This window comes from Equus quagga, chromosome 2 (assembly GCF_021613505.1).
Source record: "Equus quagga isolate Etosha38 chromosome 2, UCLA_HA_Equagga_1.0, whole genome shotgun sequence".
Lineage (NCBI taxonomy): Eukaryota > Metazoa > Chordata > Mammalia > Perissodactyla > Equidae > Equus > Equus quagga.
The window spans coordinates 1,202-8,263 of NC_060268.1; positions in this window are offsets into that span (position 1 = coordinate 1,202).

Below are 7,062 nucleotides of genomic sequence, written 5' to 3' on the forward strand. Positions count from 1 at the left end.
GTCTGAACAAACTCCTTGATAGAGAAATGAGAGACTGAACGTGTTCAGCTCCGAAGGAAAGGGACACTTGCTCCTCCTGGCCTTTACCAAAAGGCGCCCTTAGGTGACTAAGGACCTCAGCGGGAGTGTCAGAGGATCAATCCTCGCGAAGTGCAGCGGTCCCATAGGGAACTCCACTCTCATTCACGGTAATTAATTACAGGCTCGTCCGGGGACGCACACATAAGGGCTGGTCACCCCCACGCTCCAAGCCCCACGGTGGTTTCAGACTGCTGGAGGGAAAAACCGAGGCACGTAAGAGAGTGTTTATGACCTTTCTATAGGGAGTAACACTCACAAGCAGCACACTTTCTGACCCACGACACTGTCCTTAGAAGTTGTTCAGACTTTATAACAAAACAATATTAAAAGAGAAGTGGGAAATTGAGCTTCTAAAACAGCTCAGATTAGTTCCCGAATGGGCAGCCTTTCCTCCAGACTCCAGTTGGCTTCATGCTGTGATTGCAATTGCTTAACAAAGGGGGATCCCAAGCCAGATTGCTAAGGCCAAAAGAAAGAATAAGAAAGAGAAAAAAAGAACTGGGAAAACAAGTTTTTTCACCACGGTCTGCTATGAGAACACCAAAGTCAAATCTAAGGAAAATGTTTGTCTATATGTCTGTCTGTCTGTGTGTGTCTATATATGTTACAAAAGTTTTTATATCTTACCTCTGGATGGTACAATTTCTAAAGAGCTCCATTCAATTGACTTAAAGTAAGCACTTACAAAAAGTGTTTCTAAAAGTTCTAACCCAAATGTCTTTCAAGTTAACATGATACAGGTTAATCTTTGATTGATGAAAGTTTAAATTGTTGGTTTGATTGAAAAGGCATGTCCTCAAAAGTTGTTGGTATTTGAATATGGTGCAGGCATGCAGCCTGGGTTTACTAGTCAAATAAGTTCATGTTGTCTGTTAAATTCATCAGCAAAATAATAGCTTTAAATGATGACCAGTTTTGTCTAATGCATCGTGAAGTTTTCGTAGGTAATTTGAACATAATTGTTGGAAACAAATTATTTAAATAGACAAAAGTGGGTAAAATAACTGTTTTATGGTCTGTATACTTGGGAAAAAACAGCTTCCAAATTCTTTTTGGTAACTTAAAACTTTAGAGTTTTGCTAAGTTAAGCTAAATGATAAAAATCTGAGTATCTGGGTCATTTTTGGATTAGATAGAACTCAAACATTGCTAAACATATCTAAGTTATCTACTTTTGGCTTCTTATTGCAGAGAGGCTAAAAGTCTTTGGGTCTCTTACTGTAAAGTGTGGCATGTTTCTAGAAATTATGAAAAGTGTTTAGAATGTTGGGATAAAAGACAATTTGTAATTGCTTACCTTTTTAGTGTTTACTATGGTTTGTTAAAGGTTAAAGAGTTCTAATATATGTGATTAAAGCTGCTAGAAATTAATAAGAGAAACAGCTCTGTATTCAAGGAAAGCAAGGTGTAAGTTTTCAGTAAAGAAGGTATAAAAAGAATGGAAATTTTGTTTGGTTCGTTAAGAAAGATAAATTTATCCTAAAGTACTAGGAGGAAAAAAAAAAAAAAGAACATGGGACAAATTCTGAAGGCAAAAAGAAAGTTGTAGAAGGTTTGTGAAGGAGAAATTCTGAAAGGAGTTTTATACCTGGTCAAGTTGGCTAAGATTAAAGTAAATCCAACTAAGTGAAGGAGTTTTAATGTTAAAAATAAACTGGTGCAGAAATTAAAATTTGACTTTCTCTTTTAAAAGGATAATTTTCTTAAACTTTTAGTCTGCTCTTGATAAAGAAGTTATAAAAGGTTTTTCCTTCTCAGTAAGTTTACAGAAGATCTATGCTTTGTTAAGGTAATTTCCTAGGTGCAAAAAGACAGGGGTCTCTCTATTAAGGTTTCTTTGCTGTTGTCACTTTGATTAAATATTATGAGCCTTGTTTCATTGACCCTTGTTTTACAATGACAAGATCAGCAACCTCTTGATCTTGTTTAAGTGTTTAAAAATCTTTTGATATTTTTGACGAGCGTCTCCCTCAAACAAATAGTCAAGTCCTGAATAAAGGCTTTCCTTTGACCTGGATGAAGGAAGAGAATTTCTCTGAGGATTTTCAGAGGGCCCCTGAAACTTCTCAAAGAAGTTTGTTCTCTCTTCCTATGAAGGAGGGATACTAGTTAGGCTTGTTTGGATGCTAAATTGCATGAGAAGCATCATCAAGTAAATGAGAATAAACCTCAGGTTATATTGTGTAGGTAAATGTTATTCACTATTTTAACCTTGCTACTGATGAGGATTATTTTAGGCTGGTTACTGTTGAAAATTGCAGATGAGAAGGAGACTCTGAGAAGTGGAAATTGCTTGCCCTTTGATAAGAGACATTTATTTGCATTTGTGAAGGGAGTCTCCATCTGTGGGTGTTTCCCTCTCTGCACCAGGAGGAACGGGGGAGACCTTATCTCCAGAAACTCTTAATGGGGGTGTCAAGGACTTAAGTCTTGTTTATTGTGCTTGTCTGGTGACCTCATGTAGCTGACTCCCCCACCACCAACGTCCTCCTTTGTCTTTAGCTAAAGATAGTATTTAGGGTGGTGGCTTCTGGCATTTACTTAATCCAGTTTGATTCTTATCTGAAAGTTATAGGACCACCCAATAGCCAGAGCCCACCTGCACTGACACCATTTTAACTTTTTTACATATTCTTTCCTTCATCCTGTGAAGAGATGACTCACATGCCTATGCCTTAGATTTAGCTCTACTGTCAACCCATGTTTGCAGCAGCAGCTCCTCCTGCCCATGGGTCCTGTCCCCATGCTATTCTCTAGATGGGAGAGCACTACTGCCAGACCTTGAGAGAGTCCAAAAAAAATCTTTCTTTTGACTCCTCAGCTCACCAACCCCGCATCAGCTAGGTTGCTTCCAACATCACAAGGGGAGAAGACCACGACTGCATTCTATTGTTTAATTTGGTTTACAAATGGGTCTTACTTAAATGATAAACAAGGATGGTTAATCCAGTAAAAAGATTTCCTTCTACAGACTTAAGAAATCACCATGGAAGAAGAAAAATAATATATGTGGGTTGCAACAAAAGGGGAAAATAATACTTTTGGCAACTTTCTCCCAGTGGCTCATATAGCCTCTACTACTTGTGCTATATGCCCAAAGTATAATCCAGAGAAGCCACTTCATGAGTCACAAGGCCACTTTCCCTTCCTAAGGGACCCTTTGAGGTATGACAATTGGACTTTGTCCAAATGCCACCATCTCAAGGATAAATATATCTTGTAATGATCTGTATGTTCTCACATTGTTTTGAGGCCTTTCCTTGCAGAAGAGCAATGGCTTTAACAGCAGGTAAATTACTATTAGAGAGAATAATTCCTGTTTGGGGAATTCCTACTGAGTTACACAGTGACTGGGGAACTCAAATCTGTTTGCAATGTTTGGCCAATATTGCAGCATTTCCACTGCGCTTACCATCCTCGATCCTCAGGACTGGTAAAACTAATGGCACAACTAGAACTTAATTGGCAAGCTTTCAGAGGCATTTACTCTCTCACAGCCAAAAGCTCTTGTGCTAGTGCTCCTTAATCTTAGATCTATACTTTTTGTAAACATCGGCTGTCTCATTTTGAAATACTAATAAAACAGCCTATGCAATTAGATGAAGAAATATATGAACCAGCTTTTCTTAAGGGATATATTACATTGTTGTCAGGGTCTTACTGAGGTACTTAAAGTAAAATGAAAGATTGGTAGCTGATTCTTTGACAGAGCTCCAGAACTTAAGGATCATGGACTATAACCTGAAGAATTTACTTATTGAAAGAGACATCAAATAAGACTCTATACAGCCCAGTTGGAAAGGACCATACCAGGAGGAGAAGAAGACGACATCTGTTGTAGACAGCTGTCCCGAGACTCCGGACCAGGCCTGTATTCCCAACCTTCTATCTCCTCATTTAAACCTTTGTTATGCTTAAACTGTAAACCTTTGTTATAATTTGTTTGGAATACTATCATACTTAAAGAAAGGGATTAATTTGAAACAGATTGATCTTGAAGGCCAGGAATTTATCGAGTGACTCCTAATGGAACTCAATGGTTATGTGGAACAAATCTTTGGCCTTGGCTACTGCCTGGATGGCTAAAACACTGCACCCTGAGTTTCCTTTAAAAGCAGGCAAGGAGTCAGGCTGAGTTAAAAACCTCTTGCCAATCTCCCTCTCTTTAAGGCCAGATGGGTTTGTTCAGTGTTCCACTGGTATGGCTATATTTTCAGCTATATGTGCTTCTTCTTTGGGGCTAAAAGATGTCATTATTACATATGGAACTCTGACTAAATTTACTCAAGAAGCCCTTAATGATAGTCAAGCAGGAATAGCCTTATTAAATACCAAAATGTCTTTAATGTGAAAGGCTGTCCTTCAAAACAGAATGGCTTTAGATATTCTTACTGCATCCCAAGGTGGTACATATACAATTATTCAGACTGAATGATGTGTTTTTGTACATGATGAATCTTCCAATGTGCCATCTCTGCTAAAGCACATGAAGAAGCAAGTGGATGCCTTATGTGAATCCTGCACCCACTTTGATTTATTTGGTTGGCTCCCTTTTCAGTATCAGTTCCCTTTTTCGATCCAGATTGGAATTCCTATTTCTACTATTTATTGGAATCCTTGTACTGGTCATAATATTCAAACTAATTGTTGTTTTCTTTACTCAGTGTTGTAAGAGTAGCATACAAACTAGAGTAATGATTGCTTAATGGCTTGAGACGGTTGACCTATCTTATAACCCTGGACAAATTTCCTTTTCTGATAGAGACTATGACTAAGAATTCATTTCAGACTAATCTTTTCAAAAATGCTGTTATTATCGTTACTGTACTTGTTCTATAATCATATACAATGTAAATGCAAGGTGTCATAGAAAAGCTCATAGGCAATGTTTGTGCAACAATCTAAGTTAATTACATAACATATGAAATGCTTCCTCTGTTAATAAATATACTTCCATGCTTGTCCACTATTTCCCCCCAACGCGGATGACTAGGCAAATAATGAGATAAAAGCCTAGCACCGAGCGACATGATGGACCCAGGGCAGGCAGCAACCACCCTGGCGCTGAGGGACAATGTTTTGATCATCAACGCTTTCTATCGAAAGATTAGAGATCAAAAGGGGAAAATGACAAATAAAAATGGGAAGCAATAGGATATATTGGAGAATATGAGGAAGCCATTTGGTATGAACCTAATTCAGCCTGACCTTGTCTTTCCAAAAGGGCCTGACCGAGGCCGTTGAGCATGCATTGTATATCTGCTTAGAGATTCCCTATGGCAAGAGCAAAGGCCCTTGAGATAAAGGTGCAACTTCCCTCCCCCTCCTAATGTTGGCATTTCTTTAAGGATTAAGCATCTTTCCTTAGGCTAGGAACTGATTGCTGCGCTCACCTGTGACCACCCAGCTCGGGACAATAGACTTGCCTCCTGCTGCGCCCACCAAGATAGCAGACCCACTACCTGCTGTGTCCATCAAGTGCTGTGCTGACAGGGCAATCTCGTGACTATTGTGGGAGGGACATTTCAATCATATGTAAAGCACCCTCTTTGGGGGTATATAACCACTCTGTACACCTCATTTCTTTGGTGCCCTTTCTTCCTTTGGGAAGAAAGGCCCTGGGCCGTGGTCCTCAGATTTCAGCTCAGAATAAACTCACCCAAATTTTCATTTACAGATTCGTTATGGATTATTTTCGTCAACAGCCAGAACAGTCAAGTTCTCCGTCTCTGCTTGGCTCCTCCTCCCCTGGGGGTTTTGCTTTGGGGAGGCGGGGGAGGAGATTCAGTTCCCGCCACTGCGCTGCGTCCCCCACCGCCCTCGCTGGCCCAGGAACCCCCGCAGAGGCTAACGCGCACATGGCGCGGTGGCGCTCGTACCCGAGGCCAAGCGTGGCCGGAGGCGGATCGGGCGGAGCGCGAGAATGAAGTGCACGCGCCTGGACCACTGTTGGGAAAAGTGGCCTCTCCTCGCTCCACGCTTTGCTGCCGACTCCCCGGAGCCCTCCCACTGCGCTCGCGTTGTCTGGCCGAGGGCCCATGTCGCGCAGAGGTGGACACCTGCCCTCGGTGAGCGCTCCTGGGCCGGCGGCGGGGGCGGGGGCGGGAGGCAGTTCCAGCTCCTCGGGTAGCCCCGCGCCCTCAGCCTTTTGTGGGCTGAGTTGTGGCTCGGGCTTGGGGCGAGTGGGCCGAGCGGGGCAGGGACTGGGGCGGCGGCGGCGGCGGCGGCGGGGCCGAGGAGCTGCAGGTCGGCAGGGGCGCGGGGGCGGGTCCTGCCCCCTTGGCTAAAGTTAGTGCGTCCCCCGTCCTGCGGCCCTGGGCGCCCGCTCCACCGGGCGCAGTAACTCGTGCATTCCCCGCCTCTGCGCCGTCGCCTGGGCTGCCGAGTCCAACAGGCTGCCAGCCTGGAACCCCCGAGAACCCTCCTGCCCGACAGCAACCCAAGCGCGGGTGGGCAGGGTCACCGGGGGTCCCGTGACTGCGAACCTCAAACCCGGTAAGGCCCCGTCCCGGAAACGGGGCCCCTCACTCTGGCGCATGCGGGACGTCCTCTGGTGCTGGCCCAATGCCTGAGAGGACACCCAGAGGCACGGGGTGTCACTTTCCTGTCTCCCTTGCCATCCCGTCCAGTGGCTTCCCTGCCCCGACTGCCCTCCAACTCCAGGCTGGACCAGCCTGGGAGGAGAGAGCCTGGCCGGGCGCCCCCAGCCCTGCCCTCCCTGGGGTTTGGGAGCCGTGAGAGGCAGGGCGGAGGGGTGTGGAGACTGTGAATGAGCTTCAGGAAGGATGTTAATTGGTGGCGGGGACAGCAGCTGGCTGGGTGAAGGGTTTGCATGGAGTGGAAGTTAAAACAGCTGATTATGATGGAAAAGGCTCCCCGCTTCTGCCTGGCCGCCTCCCTGCAGCCTGTTCAGGTTGGTCGCCCGGCTGGCCATCAGGATCCAGGGGGCTGCAGGGACCCGGTGAGACTGGGAGGGGAGGG